The sequence below is a fragment of the Poecilia mexicana genome, unplaced genomic scaffold (genome assembly GCF_051168715.1).
Source record: "Poecilia mexicana isolate PSO_F unplaced genomic scaffold, ASM5116871v1 scaffold_23, whole genome shotgun sequence".
Classification (NCBI taxonomy): domain Eukaryota; kingdom Metazoa; phylum Chordata; class Actinopteri; order Cyprinodontiformes; family Poeciliidae; genus Poecilia; species Poecilia mexicana.
In genome coordinates, this window is record NW_028263392.1 from 13,215,551 (window position 1) to 13,231,863 (window position 16,313).

The window sequence follows — 16,313 nt, forward strand, 5'->3', positions numbered from 1 at the left end:
CAGTAGACTGCAACACCTTCCCGTCTCCCCGGTCTCTGTCATGAATGTCCAGATATGTGGAAACTGTCGAATGGGTTACCTGCCTCGGCTGGTATTAGTGAGTCAGTGGGGATGGCGGGAGGAGGAACCAAGAAGGTGTACCTGTCTATGGGACGGAGAAGAATTGAGCAGCTGTTCTATCTGCAATGAGCAGATCCAGGGAGGAGAGGTGACTCTGTCGGGGGAAGCTGACGGCTGGCAAGTGAGGAGGTTTTACAGCTCGCTGCGGTACTTCCAAACATACGGAGGGGTCCAGTGTACTTATGGAAGCCCCATACCATCGGTTCAATGGTTCACAGGACCTTCTGCTCCGCCCAACACCCCAGAGGACTCCTCAGCGAGGGAACAATGGATCTGGCGGAAGGAAGAGGGACCACACGATTACCTGTGGGACTCTGTCCATTCTGCCTGGCCTTATGATCCCGCACGAACACAGCTGCAGTTCCCACCAGTGAGTACAACGCACTCCCCTGTGGTCTTCCGGGTACATCGGCCTCAAACCAACCGCCCCATGGCTGAGGAGCTGAGCTTACTCCCCGATGAGACAAAAGTACAAGCTGTTAATGGGGGCTGGACGGGCCCCTGGGAGCTGACCACCTGGGCTCACTTAATTCTGGAGGTTATTAATGACTGCACTATCCCAGTGACGGATCTACCAGATGTACCAAGGGAGAGGGGAGTACGCACGTCAGACCTGTATTACTACACCACAGAGATAGATGGGTGGGGCAGCAATGCAGCAAGACCCAAAGAAAAGTCAGCCCTGTACACAGTAACAGCGGAGCTCAATTTCCGCGACGGAATACTCCAAGTCCCAGGAGGCGTGGCCCACAGAGTGAGAACGCCCACTGATCCTAGCACCACCCGTAAAGTTCAACTGTCAGTGCAGATGCTCACCATCCCTTACAAAGGAGTGTACTCAGTAGGAGCAACAGTTAAGGTGGTGCACGAGGAAAAGGTTTACGCCACCGTCGAACTAGAACCTCCCAAGAAGAAGTTTAAGACTAGCGCCTGGCAGTCGCTCACATCAGCATGGAGGAAGAAGAGTCAGAATTAAAGGACACTCTGGAAGAAGGGGACCGAGTTACCAAGTCTAAAAGTCAGAGAAAAGATAAAAAACGAAAGGGGAAGAAATATTTTGTAAGCAAATTATTTAAAGTAGGCCCAGAGGTCTGGTCTGGGTTCTCTAAAAAAGGGCCTTTCTTAAAACTGCCAAATGGTTCCATCCTACTGGACATGCCACGAGAAGATTTCACAGTCTCCTATCCGCTTACAGAAGCTTACTACCTCAAGCACCTCACCTATCTTCGACCCCCCGATCTCCGCGAGGTGAAAGAAGTCCAGGAGAGTGAAGAGGCATCACCACGTCCATGGCAGAAACCATATTACTTTGTCCCCTCGGTAATCCCGATTTGGCAAGGAAAAATGTCACCCGAGGCGACTAGCTATGATGGAATTTCACCGGACTGTTCACATCACCTTCCATGGATTTTCAATACAGTCTATCTGATGATTGAGGGGAAGGAGGTGCGGGTTCGGTGGGGTCCCCATTACTTGGAACCATTGCAAGGACAGTACTGTGAACTCTCGGTAAATGGCATGATCCTCTGGACTACCTCTCCAGGTATGGCGAGGGTCGTCCTGAAAATGGAAACAAACCCAGACTATTATGTCTTTAACAACACCAGGCTCCCACTGAGGTTGGAATTAGACAGGGTTTACCCCAATCCGCCTCATCAGAGGATCTTCACTCCGACGTCTTGGGGGTATCGCACGAGATTGACATTGCATGGGCAATCATTATGTACCTATGTTTCAGTAACAACATCAGTAGGATACAAACACGAGGCCTGGAAAGATGACCAGCTACGGGGTGGCACCGCCCAAGGCCCATTTCCTCAACCTGACTTCTGGAGGGTGTTCCTTTGGAAATGGGTGTGGAGGGGGTTGGAACCTAACCTACCCTACCCTTCTCCTGTGTATAACTCCCTCCTGCAAGGGAGAGCCACCAGACGAGCGGCTACGAGAACCACTGCTCAACATCGCACCAGAGCCTTGAAGAAGATCTGCACAAAGCCCAATACCAAAGACCCCAGAGAGTTGCTAATCCTCTCTTCATGACAAGAAGACCAGGATGGAAGAAACACGTTTAAGACGTATGTATACCAGAACGAATTTGTTAGAAGATGCTCTGGATTCGGAGGATAGCGCTGACTTTGACGACGATGATAACACGGAAACCCCTGACGAACCCCTGCTACGGAAAAAGACCACGAGAACGGAAACCCCATTGTACATAAAAACTTTGCTTACGCTACTCGCCCTACTGTTTGCCGCATCTATCCTTATCGCAATCTTATATTTCGTCGGAGTTGGGCCCTGGCATCTCACGCATTCAAGAGTCACCTATGCTCGTTCCAGATATGCTACCTTCAATTGCTGGAACACCAGTACCATCTCCATCTTTGTACCATGGGACAATGGGTCATCAATTCAGAACCAGACGAGGAAGTTTGCCAAAGACAATGGGAAAAAATATGTAGAAAGCCGAGCTCATGAATTGAATGATTCCACCATCGATAATCTTCTGAACCGCACCTGGGAAATCTACAACCATGAATTTCTCAGTGATGGGGTAATCTGCTGGATAAGAATTCTGCAACGGAAAGAACGTCGGACCGTCAGGTGCAACTGGATCCATCCGGACCGAGGCATGCCCGAATGGCACTGCAACATGGCCTGTCGACCCCTGCAGTCGTTGCCGCTTCAGGGATACTGGGACAATGAGGTAATTTACTCGGCCCCGCATAGATCCTCGGGCTGCAAAGCTTGGCTTCCAAAAGGAGAGTTCTGGGGAGATTTTCATTTGAATTGTGAAGAGGAGGTAGTGGACACCTCGACCCTGTTCAAGAACAAGAACGCCAGCAGCGTCATTCGAACGCAACCGACAGTGCTGCCTGGGCTGGTCTGGACAAACATTACAGCCTTCTTAATTAGACAAGGACCCAGACGGTTCATGTATCAGCTCGATGAGCTAGAATGTTATAGAACTAAGTTTAATCTGTTGAATCCATGCCTGTGGAACAAATACTACAGGTGCAACGGCCAAAATTACATTGCTTTGGCGCTGAGAGAGTATTGGACACTTTCATGGGTTCGTCTGAGTGCAGTGCGCACGGAGATCGAAACTTGGCTGAATGACTCGTTCCCATGGACTTATGTAATCAATAAACAAGTATACTTCAAGGGAGATTTCCCAGAAGGGGCTGTCCGCTCCCCTGCCGGGTTGAAAGGACCACATGTGGCTGACATGCGTGTACAGCTTCTTCCAACTCCAGATGATCTGCTGAATGCTCCAAAAGATCACTTTGCAAAAATTGACAAATGTGTAGCCAAACGAATTTTTGATAGCCTTAACGACACTGATTGGGTGAAGACTTTGTCCTCTCCGCGATGCGACCTTTGGCAAACCAGTAACACCTTTTACTCCACCTGGAAATACCATTGCCCCAATCCTAATACCTTCCCTACAGCCAAGTTGGTTCTCCGAGCTTGGTGGGAGGACTACTATCGTGCGTGGGATTGGGAATGGTGGGGACTCCAAGAAGAAGAACTACAAGCCTGGGTTATACCTTGTCTCACCGAATCCGACAACTATTGGATCAAATACCAGTACATTGCCACAGTCTATTCCAAAGACCGGGTGATTTGGCCGGGGATTTTTTGGAGACCAGACAACTACGTCGTCCCACGGCCTTGGCGCATGACGTGCACACGTAACAACACGGAGTGCATTATTGGGCTAGCCAGGGAATCCTGTCACCAGCTTCGAGGTTGGGGTGATTACTGCAAGGAACACTATGCAGCGGAGTATGCAACCCATGCATCAGAGGTTACGTGGAGGAAAATTCAGGGCAAATGGCGGAGAGCACTCGTGAGCGGAAGAACCTGCACGGATGCAATACTGGGATATCACCTCCAGAAGCGCAAAAGTATCCTCGACCTTCCAATTCCTTTTATCCCTGACACCCTCATCGCCCTAGCTGAAGGACATGCGTTCCGGCAGAGTCTGTGTGATGGGGTGGTGGATAACGGATTTGACTGGGTGGGACCTAACCTCCTTTATTCTAACCTTACATGTAATATCTCTAAGGAGATCTGGCAAAAGTGTGGGACAGGCCTCCAACAACATGACTGTCGCTGGTATGAAACCTTAGGCTCCACTTTAACAACCACCATAACAACCGTAGTGGAGGAAGTCACGAGCGTGGTAGGTGGGGGCCTTGCCATTGTTGAGCACTGGTTGCTCAACGCTCTGAGTATGTTGTGGCCATATTTGTTGGGCCTACTAGGCATAGCCGTAGCCTTAATAGTGGGCAAGGTTGTCCTAGAGGTGTGGCTAAAAGCACTTTGTCGTTGCAAGGGGAGGGATCACAAGCCCCTTCCCCCAAAGGAGGAGCCTGAAGCTGTATAAAAGGAAGCAGCCGTGTGCCGACGAGCCAGTCATCGTTCGTCAGAGCTGCTGTCAAGACCGGACTCAAACCAAGAACTCACCAGGGAAACATCATGTCATCCAACTCTACGACCAACTCCTCTGCTACCACTCCAACCTTTGAGCCAATCCAAGTGAGTACCCTTGAACAAGTCGGGTTCGTCCTCGCCTGGGTGGTCTACTGCCATACCGGGTCCTGGACCATTGGGCAACCTTTAAGAGTGCTCGTCGTGCTCCAAGGATATGCAAAGCTCCTTCTACGACCCATCCTCATGCGAAGATGGGAGCATGCCCCTTCCCTTTTTGTCTGTTATCTGATGGGGCGAACCCGCATCAACTGGCGCAGAGGAGCTGTGGCGTGTCTTTGGCTTACCATCGACACGACGGCCTTAATAATGGAGCTGGTCTGTGGAGGAGCCCATGCTGACCGTGCTGCACCACTGAAAATTCTCACCGCCATCATCGAGGGTCTTCTGGCGACGTCCATCCTCATCTACCTGGCGTACCAGGCTTTCTCCATCAGAGGTCAAGGCAAACGGCGTTGGCTCCGAAGATGGGCGCTCTTGACCATTTGGGCAACAGGGTGGGGAGTTTTAGTGACCCTCTACTGGATGAAGAAGACGTCCACACTGCCCATCGTTGTGTGGTTTATGACCCATGCGGCGATATTTCATGATACATCTTCAGGGCAGAATCAGGACTCACAAGTGTCCGAGAATGTTCCCCCTGTGATACGTTCCCCATGGCTAGCAGCTCAAAGGGGCACACGAGTTTAAATCAGCCCCCTTCATATGCTCGTGCTATTGCTTTTTCACCCCTTTTCCCCCATTATAAGTAAAACTAATCGATAACTACTAATCATAAAGTTACCTGGGTTGCTGTTTCTCTTCAGGCACCGATCTGCTGCGTGGGATGTGGAACGACCGCAGAATCCTCTGGGTTCATATGGGTTGCATCGTCTACCCGTTGGTGTCACGACTGCGTGCACCTTGAAAATGTAACGGCGATCCTCTGCCTCCATGGACGTGAGGACCTGCCTTACATTGCGGCTTCTACGTCTAGATCCCTGGAACGGGACCACAAAGTCGTGTGGACCTCTGCGTTGGGCCAGACCGATGACGCACTTCAGACGTCGCCTTTGGAGAGTGGCCGAGTGTTACCCATTGTTCAGAAGCTTTGGGAGAATCAGATCACCCGTCAATGCCTGCTCACTCTGCACCTTATGGATGGCAGAGTAGTGGCGGTGGGTGATCCCATTCCACCAGTTTGCCCGGCGTCTCCAGATGTGTACGTGGATGTCGGGTGTCAGACCAGCATTGCAACTCACGACCAGAGTACCCAAGCTGAATTTTTCAGTTCATCTCACCAAGAATGCCAGACTGAGGATATACCTCTCGCCTCACAAGTGGATCAAGGAAGTCAGACGGACTCCACCATCACCTGCATTTGTCAGATGCAATCTCCTTCGTTCGCTACGGATTTTCAGGATCTGCTTGAGGAGTTGGAGGCGTGCTGTAATTTCCCAGCTGCCACACAGCCTGATTTGGGGGTGGATGAGTCCACTCCACCCCCACCACCACTGTTGGAACAATGCGACTTGCCTGAACCGTGTAGTTCCACAGTGAATGAAGTCCTGGACGCAGATACCTGGATCTCCCCGCCATCAAATCTGACGGAGTACGAGGTTGTTGACACGTGGACACCGTCATCTTCGCCCGTCACTTGCTACGAAAGAGACATTCTGACTATCCACAGTGGTGATGTGTTGGAATTGTTTTGATTGGACTTTCCGTTTTCTGCAACGCACCGTTCGATCTCAAGGAGGGGGTGTCAAGAAAACTGGCATGGACTTGTGAGATCTCTCTAGGTACACGCGGAAAGCAGGGTAAAAGGCCTGGGGAGTAACAGTAATCCTGTATTGATTTAAGAATGATTAAAGAAATGAAATGAAATACATATGTGTGTAATGGTTGGAATCAAATACATAGATAAGTAAATAGTTGAAATGATTTATGTCTTATAATCACAATGTCTGTAATGTATGACTGAAATATATAATCTGTATTCATGATCTGCGGTAACAGTAACAACTTAATTGTTATATATATACATTTTCAATGATTTCAGATAATGGTAAAACTGATTATGTTTTGAGTTGATTGTGTTTCATGGTACATTATAAGAAGATTGTAGAGTTAAGCACAGAGAGGCACTGAGCTGGCTGGGCGGGGACCTCAGAACAGATTGCCAAAAAAGGTAATAACTACCAGATGGTCAGCATTGCAAAGGAGTTGCAGCAGGCGGACGCAAAAGAGGGAGGTTTGTGTATTACCAAATGCAGGGTGGAGCGAGGTTTGGGAAGACGGGTACTTTCCGATGAGGTAATCGGGGAGAATGAGTCATAAGATCTCTCCCACACACAACTGTGGACCAGGAGGGTTTAAAAGCCAGCGAGCTGGGGAGGAAACTGTTCTTAGTCCGCGGCGCTGAAGGAGAATCAACAAGAAGACGCAGGCGAAAGATCAGCGGAGGACCACACCCTGGGACCGGGGGGAAAAGTTTGAGACTTCTCGCCGCAAAGAAGGACAAGATCCGTCAGTCCCAGCCCTGGCCCCTGAATTTGACCGTTTTCCTCTGCCTCCACCCTACGATCCCTATTCAACAGCAGCAGACTTGGGGAAAAGACAAAGGTCACCTAGTGATGAAGATTCTGTACGTCTAAAAGAGGTTGGACAGATTGACTTTGCTGCTTTTCCGGACAAGGACTTTGCCCGGCTAGGACAGAGACTCTAACCAAGAACGTCTAAAGATTTCGGCTGCCAAGATCGACTAACATCGGGTGTGAGTTGCCCTGCCCCTAAAGCCTCGCTCAGTGAGATTAGTGACATAGGTTAGGGATAGAAATAAGATAGGATATGGTTGATTTGGTTGATATTATAATTTGAAATTAATATTTGTTACAAGTTTACAATTACTTTTATTAAATCTGTTTGTCATTTACCCCTGCTAAAGCTTGCTTAATAAAATATAATAAAAATAAGAATGGAGGTCGCGGATATTGAATTCAATTGAGTCACTGTTTGATGAGGGTTCTTCTGGTATAAGTAAAATCTAAATACATGATTCTAGAAATGGGTGGCTTCGTACTTTCCTTTGGCGAGCTATAAATAATGGCCCTGGGACTTATATCTAAGTCACTAAATCCAATCTAGCCGATAACAAGTGCACGTTATTTTAAGGAGGAAAGCTACCGTTAACAGGAGTGGTTGTTGGAACTACGCGGCAGCTAGAGCTACTCTGTCGACTGTTTCTCAACTGAAAAGGGCCGTAACTTCTGGATCTGAAGGTAGTTAGAGCTAGACGAGTTTTCTCCGCCACCAGTTTAAACAGAAATTCTCTAGTAAACCTATGATAGGGTAAAACCCAGGTTTCAGGGATTTTCCGGACCTGTTAGACAGAGAACTGGTCAATAGTCAGTTAGTGGTGAGGTTAGGGCGTGGCTGGCTATTGCAGAATAACGAACAAGTTGCTTGATAAAATACAGTCAGCTAAGAAAAGAAAACTAAGGCTACAGTTAAAATGGGTTCACCAAAACTGAACAGAAGGAGAAAGAAAAAAATGTTGCCTGGATGAGTTTCAGTTGCAACATTCAGATTATAGGGTCTGAATTTTGCACAAACAGCATCTAGGCAAGAAACAATCCAGCTTTGGAACAAAGGTTCAGCCTTGTGGTGGTGTAATGGTGTGAGGAAAACGATATTTTCTTGTTCTCTCACTAACTGAGCATTGTTTGAGCCTCACAGCAAACCATCATATTAATGATCATGTCAAAAGTGCATCTATCTTCCATGTCACAAACCTCAACTTCTTTAAAAATCTCCTGTTAAATATGACGATGAGTTCTTTGTACTACAATGGCCTCATCATTCCCCAGATCACGATAAATTAATTTTATACAACCGTTATCAAGAAATTACTCAGTCAACGTATAGACGCCATGAAGGAGAGCCAAGAAATTGAAGAACAAATGAGATAAAGTTATTGACCTCTATCATGTTTGTTTTTCTAAGGTCACCGGACTTAAAAAAAAAAAAAAAAAAGTATTTTGAAGCAGCAGCAAAGCACAAAAAACATAAAAGTGTTGCGCATATAAATAGTCTACAACACAATATATACCTTTTTCTATACACTCCAAACAACTAAAATACAAAATGCAACATATCGTACTACACAATTAAATACATAAGCCACGCCCCAAACGAAAATACGAAAACACTCAAAGCGTCAGATATATAAGCTAAAAATATCAACTACAGAGGTTGTTATTATGTAAAATTTGTCTTACCTCTGCTGTTTTGCCACGAAAAAGTTATTTTCACCAAAAAATCCACACTATCTTCTTGCTCTCAAATCATCCCTCTCAGAGAACCGTTTAAATTTCCTAATTCCGATTCTGATTGGCTAACGGTGCTGTCAATCATTTTGGGCAGTTATAGTGCCGTTCTATTGGTTCTATGGAATTCGACCAATCCAATTGTGGCAAAACGGTTACCTTATTAGAATAGGAGTAACTGTCAGTAGCTTTTAGCATCTAGCTAAATTACTCAAGCTAGGACTCTTTGACAGGAGGTTTTGGGTTTCGAATGGAGCTCTTTGAGAATATTTGAGAATACAGATATTGTACAATTTAGCGGTGTTGAGCTCCAGTTTGATCTTCTCAAAATGATCGTCGTTAAGATAACCTGAAAAGGTTTCGTCGTCGGATTCTGTTACAGTGACCTTGAAAGTATCAAAACTACAACAGGTACTAGTGCCAATATAGGTTAAAAAAATGAGTGAGGAAGAATAAACTTTGGCCAAAAAACAAACAAAAAAGATCTAAAATTTGCTATAAATAAAAATCGGATTTTTTAGATTGATCTAAAAATTGATTCTAGAAAAAAGAGAAATTTTTGAGTTTGAAAAGTCAAAGATGTTTGACTTTTCAAACTTAGAAAATTTCCAAAAGTGCATATTGATGCATACTATTTGTGTAACAACTATAAAAATAACAATCAAATGTTATTTTCTTGTTTTCTATGTGTAATAACTTTTAGTTTGTAATATTCAATGCTACATATTTATTATCATGCTAGCTTAATGCTAGCTTAGTGCTCTAGATGGCCCCCTGGTGGTGTGGGGGTCCTCAGCACCCACTTAACTTGGGCCAGCTTTGCATTTCCACTTAGGGTCAGGTTGGTTTGCACTTTGCACAACTTGTCTCATTTTTTTCTGAAAAAATAATTTTAAAACAGCTTCATAAAATGTATTCAATGAAGAGGAAAATACTTTTTCCAACCATGAAAGTCCTGATCTTTAAATTGGAATGGATGCTGCGATGTTCCCGTCTTTTGATTGACAAGCAACAACATGAAAATGCAGACCGTCAGCCGGTGATAAAAAGGCGGAGGCAAGCATAAATGTTGACACAGCTCTTTGTGGGTTTCTTCGCAGCTCAAAGGGCTTACCTTATTAACATCAGAGGATCCCGTAGAGCAGGGGATGGAGAACCAGGGTATGAATAATAACTATGGATCTCAACTGAAGGGATTTTACTTGGAGCGGTCAGCCTTTATTTTCTAAGTATTATTGTTGGAGGGCTGGGAATTCTGCTGAAGAAGATGGCTGATCCAGCAGAAGCACAACTGAACATTTGAGCTCCACACATTGCTGTTTTAACCTTTAGGGCTCTTACTTTCTGTTTAATAAAACCGCCTTCTTTTCAAGCAGATCTATCCGTTTTATTAAACCTAAACGCGCATCGGATGAACGGCACTTCACTCCTTCACCACCTGATTTAAAGCCTCAAAAAGGAAATTGAAGGAACTATCACACTGTTTTCTCCAGTCTGGATTTCTAAGAAATCATTACCATAATTCTCCAACATAGAACATTAAAAGTAAATCCAAGAGGCGAATAATCTCACGGGAGCCAGATGTGATTTGAGGGATCCTTGCTGGATCTCTGGCTGATGTCTTTAAGGTGTTCTCAGCTCCTGATAAAGCTGTTGCTGAATTGCAGCTGGCCTGGATTTAATCTCCTCCATATCTGCCTCATGCCTTATGTTTTGAGTTTTGAACTCGGAGAGGCTGCTGAGTGTTTTATTCATCAACTCTGTCGGATGCTTGCATCACCTGTCAGATGGCGGTGCTGTATTTCAATCACACCGCCTACGACTTGAAGTCTGGGCTCCATGACATCAGTAGCAGCATTGTTTTATGACCCTCTAGGGGTGCAAGAAAGGTCATTTCCTCATCCTGTATTAACACACTGCCTTTCATCAAAGACACCCGTCTTCGGATGGGAAGCAAAAAACGGGAGAGAAGACAAACACGTTTTGCGGCGGACGGGGGTAAGAAGCTCCAGTTCCAGGGAAATTTGATGCTCTGTGCAGGATGCTTCACATGTGTGCTCTTGGAGCCAGGGGGGCTGGCGTTGATGTGGGTGCAAAGATGGAAAGGGAGTGAGGGGTGGTCGCATTTTGGGCAAGATTTTTTTCGTTTTGCCAAGAGAACCGACCATGGTTTCCTGGAACAATGCAGCTGATGAGAGTCTCTCCAAGGAAAATAAGGCTCTGACATCATGGGTTCTTAAAGCACACAGCTGAGCCAACACTCTCCTACTATAATCAAGTCTCAGTGAATTTCCACTGTCGACTGAAACCGAGAAACAGGGAGAATCTCCAAATCCCAAAGCTTAGTTGCCTTTTTTTTTTTTAAAGACACTTTAATCTAGCTACTAATGTATTGGTAGCACTTGCTGTCTGCTTCACATCTGGATGATAAAATGCAACACAGCGCTGCGTTAAAGTTAATCACAATCAATGCATTACTTTCATGGCATCTGGGCACGAGAATCTACTGGGATTCTTGGGGATTAGAGTAATAAAATGCTGATCTGACAAAAGCAAAAGCAAAAACTCAGCAGAGTTCGACTACTGCCTGCGCTACTGGGGGAAGGAATGAATGGCTTAAGACAGATGAGGCCATACGTGGTGCTTTCTTTTTTTTCTCCCTGTGAAACAACCACCAGAATAAGTAGTAAAATTGGTGAGTGTAGTAAAACAGACCACAAGGTCATTCAAAAGACAATTGTGTGCTTAAGATGAGGAGTTGAAGAGTGTGGGGAGATTGTGTTTCAGAGTTCAGTCCAAAGTACGTGTCCTTAGATGCACTGGATCTCACAGTGTGCAGATCAATGAGAGCGGAGACTGGTTTTTCCAGTCCCGGCTTCTGAGGTTACTCAGATATTCTCGTTTCAAGACGCAACACTAAATAAGAGCGCGCAAAGGAGTGAGTTAATCTTTAATTATTAGCTTGCTGCAAATGTTCTGCATGCAATCTGTCAGGTTTATTTGGAGGTTAGCTAAAACTAACGAAATGAAACCGAAATTGAGAAGTTTTCGTCAAATGAACGAAATGAAAATGGTAATGAGTTGGGGGGGAAACTAACTAAAACACACTGAAATTATAGACATAATGTCCTTTGTTTTTGTGGTTTTAAATCTGTTTAATCTTTTCGAACAAAATGGCAGCAGAAGAAGTTGAACAATAACTGAACAAATTTTTTGAAAATAATCAATGTCTACATTATCACAGTACTTTGACCTTTTTGAATTCTGCACCTAAACATTTGCCAAATTATGACACAATTAAAATGACTACTATAACTAATAATATTTAACTAATAATAATTATAAAACTATCAAATACATTCTAAAAACTATTATAACTGAATTAGACATAAACTGTAATGAAAAGCCCAAAGCTAGTTATTATTAATTAAATATTATTTACTTTTAGTTTAGTTTTTACTGTTTATAGTAGTAATTTCAGTTTTTTCACATTCTGTCAACCTTTAGGTGCAGAATTCAACAAAAAATTGATTCAATTATTGTTGAACAACCAACGATACAGTCGCCATTTTGCAGACCAGTGAAATCACTGACATCAGTTTGAAAAGGCTAATAAGTAGATTAATTAACATGAAAATGAAAGCTATATCTATGATTTCAGTATGTTTTAGCGTCTTATAAACATACAAGATAGTTCTAGCTAGTTAGTTTTTTCCCCCCATTCGTTACTGTTTTTATTTATTTCAGTTAGCGAAAATGTTTTCTCAATTTCAGTTTTATTGTTTTGTTAGTTTTAGTTTGTGTATTTTTTATATTTTTGCTAAAATTGTCTCCATGTTGTGACAGTTTATGATAATCTGTGAAAAGATCGATCTCCTCCACCTCCTCCCTGAGATACTGTGAAAAATGCATCGCTCTCGACTAAAAACAACCAATCAGAACCAGGAGGCGGGTCTTAACGCTGTCAATCACACCCATGTACGCGCTTAAATGTGTTAATGGCGGAGAAACGGTGGCTATGCTAACTAGCTTTAGGATTCACAACAGAGGTTATGATTGACAGCGCTAAGACCCGCCTCCTGGCTCTGATTGGTTGTTTCTAAAAAGCAGAGGAGCTCAATTTTCTCACAGATTATCTGTCTCATACCAGTTTTGTTTTTTTTTATAAAAGTTACATACTGCAGCTCGATAGTGATTAAAATGAACTGAATTAAACAAAACGTCACAAGGAAATATAATGAAAAACCCAGAAGTACTATAACCCACATCCTTTAACCGGACCGTTGTGGTGGGATAATCGATTCTGTATTAGTCTCGAGGAGGGATGTAATAACATCCAGGAAGACCTGGAGCGAGCCGACCTCCCCCTCCACTCCTCGTTTTGATCCCCGCCACCTGCTGGGCGGCCGCCAGAGAGCCAATTCATCAAGGTCCCCATACAAACGGACGCATGTATGGATCACAAACGGATCCATACATGCATCCGTTTGTGAAAGTGCTGACGGCGAGCGGGCTGGAGAGCGGCCCTGTCACTGCGAGCATCCTCCAAAGAGCTGAACATGCAGCTCTGGCCTCAAGGAGAACCACACCCCGTTGTGTTTGGGTTGGCGGACCCCTCCGCCTCCGAGGAAGTATCACGTTGTCTTTCGGTACGACCAGAGCGGTCAGCTTCAGAGTGCACACAGCTTGACTTTTGGCTTTATCTGCAGCCAAAATATCTTAAAGGATTTAAAGAGGGACAAACATCAACTATGTAATTATCTGCTGTTTGTGTGTCTGAGTCAACTGAGTTCCTCGTAAAAGCTGCGACGTTATGTAAGGGGGAAAATAATGTCTTCGCAGTATTAGCTTTCCACCAACTGTCTGTGGGTCTGATGTGCCTCAAAACCATTAACACCTCTTGTCAGTATAAATAAAACTATTCCGAGTGTTTTTTAGTAGAACATTAAAAGCATCATGAAATCATCATCTGGTCATCCACATAAACAAAATACTTATGCACTCCAAATTTTACGATTTTAACCTCTAAATAAATGGAAAAACATGAAGATTTTCCTTCCAGCTTGAAAATTACGTTCTACTTTATGCTGGAGATCACATAAAAATCCTGATTAAATAGCTTGAGGTCAGAGCCGGCCTGAGGCATATGCAAGTTAAGCAGCTGCTGCAATACGACAGTTTCCAAAAAGCACCAAGCTAGCATTTTATATATATATATATATATATATATATATATATATATATATATATATATATATATATATATATATATATATATACATATATATACATATACATACATATACATATACATACATATATACAGGTGCTGGTCATAAAATTAGAATATTGTGATAAAGTTCATTATTTTCCATAATGTCATGATAAAAATTAAATTGTCATATATTTTAGATTCATTGCACACCAACTGAAATATTTCAGGTCTTTTATTGTTTTAATTTTGATGATTTTGGCAAACAGCTCATGAAAACCCAAAATCCCTGTCTCAAAATATTAGAATATTATGAAAAGGTTCTCTGAACGAGCAATAAAAATAATCATCTGAATCAACAAAGTAACTCTAAACACCTGAAAAAGATTCCTGAGGCCTTTAAAAACTCCCAGCCTGGTTCATTATTCAAAACCGCAATCATGGGTCAGACTGCTGACCTGACTGCTGTCCAGAAGGCCATCACTGACATCCTCAAGCAAGAGGGTGAGAAACAGAAAGAAATTTCTGAACGAATCGGCTGTTTGCAGAGTGTTATATCAAGGCACCTCAGTGGGAAGTCAGTAGGAAGGAAAAAGTGTGGCAGAAAACGCTGCACAACGAGAAGAGGTGACCGGATCCTGAGGAAGATTGTGGAGAAGGGCCGATTCCAGACCAAATTAAATTTTCATCTCCACAAAACTTTTCAGCAGATGGAAACATGAAGTGCTCCAAAATCTTCTGATAGCTGCTGCATTGATCCTGCCCTTGATAAAACCCAGTGGACCAACACCAGCAGCTGACATGGCACCCAGACCATCACTGACTGTGGGTACTTGACACTGGACTTCTGGCATTTTGGCATTTCCTTCTCCCCAGTCTTCCTCCAGAGTCTGGCACTTTGATTTCCGAATGACATGCAAAGTTTGCTTTCATCCGAAAAAAGTACTTTGGACCACTGAACAACAGTGGTCCAAAGTGCTGCTTCTCTGTAGCCCAGGTCAGGCGCTTCTGCCGCTGTTTCTGGTTCAAAAGTGGCTTGACCTTTGACCTGGGGAATGCGGCACCTGTAGCCCATTTTCTGCACACGCCTGTGCACAGTGGCTCTGGATGTTTCTACTCCAGACTCAGTCCACTGCTTCCCCCAAGGTCTGGAATCGGCCCTTCTCCACAATCTTCCTCAGGGTCCGGTCACCTCTTCTCGTTGTGCAGCGTTTTCTGCCACACTTTTTCCTTCCTACTGACTTCCCACTGAGGTGCCTTGATATAACACTCTGCAAACAGCCGATTCGTTCAGAAATTTCTTTCCGTTTCTCACCCTCTTGCTTGAGGATGTCAGTGATGGCCTTCTGGACAGCAGTCAGGTCAGCAGTCTGACCCATGATTGCGGTTTTGAGTAATGAACCAGGCTGGGAGTTTTTAAAGGCCTCAGGAATCTTTTTCAGGTGTTTAGAGTTACTTTGTTGATTCAGATGATTATTTTTATTGCTCGTTCAGAGAACCTTTTCATAATATTCTAATTTTTTGAGACAGGGATTTTGGGTTTTCATGAGCTGTTTGCCAAAATCATCAAAATTAAAACAATAAAAGACCTGAAATATTTCAGTTGGTGTGCAATGAATCTAAAATATATGACAATTTAATTTTTATCATGACATTATGGAAAATAATGAACTTTATCATAATATTCTAATTTTATGACCAGCACCTGTATATATATAAAAATAAAATACATTTTTTGTTCTATATATATATATGGAAAAAAAATAAGAGACCACTTAATAATCTATTAACTACTGACAACATGTCTCCCAAAATTCCAAGGAAAGATTTAGTATTTGCAGAAAATGAGAAATGGTCAAAATAATGAAAAAGATGCAGTGCTTTCAGACCTCAAATAATGCAAAGAAAACAAGTTCATATTTATTTAGAAACAATACTAATATTTTAAGTCAATATTTGGTAGAATAACAAATGTTTATAGTCTGATTTTACTTTCAAATAGTTAAAACAACAACTCTGCATTTACAAAAACACTAACAGTAGCATGTTACATACTTACTCATGTATATAAAATGACAAAGCAACTGGTATCGGGGGCCCCAAATGAAAATCTGCGTAGGGCTCCAAAAGGGCTTGGACCGGCCCTGTGTGATAAAGACTAAGGGCTGAATGCCTTT

At 43.6% G+C, this 16,313-nt stretch overlaps 1 long non-coding RNA gene across 1 annotated transcript in view; it reads right to left on the minus strand.

Moving 5' to 3' along the window:
- LOC106925435 (uncharacterized) overlaps window positions 1–9,040 on the minus strand; it is a 38,068-nt gene extending 29,028 nt beyond the window's left edge. The window contains exon 1 of the long non-coding RNA XR_015762065.1: window positions 8,877–9,040. This is a non-coding gene — a long non-coding RNA (uncharacterized LOC106925435). The remainder of the gene's footprint in view (window positions 1–8,876) is intronic.
- Between the last annotated feature and the right edge of the window lie 7,273 nt (window positions 9,041–16,313).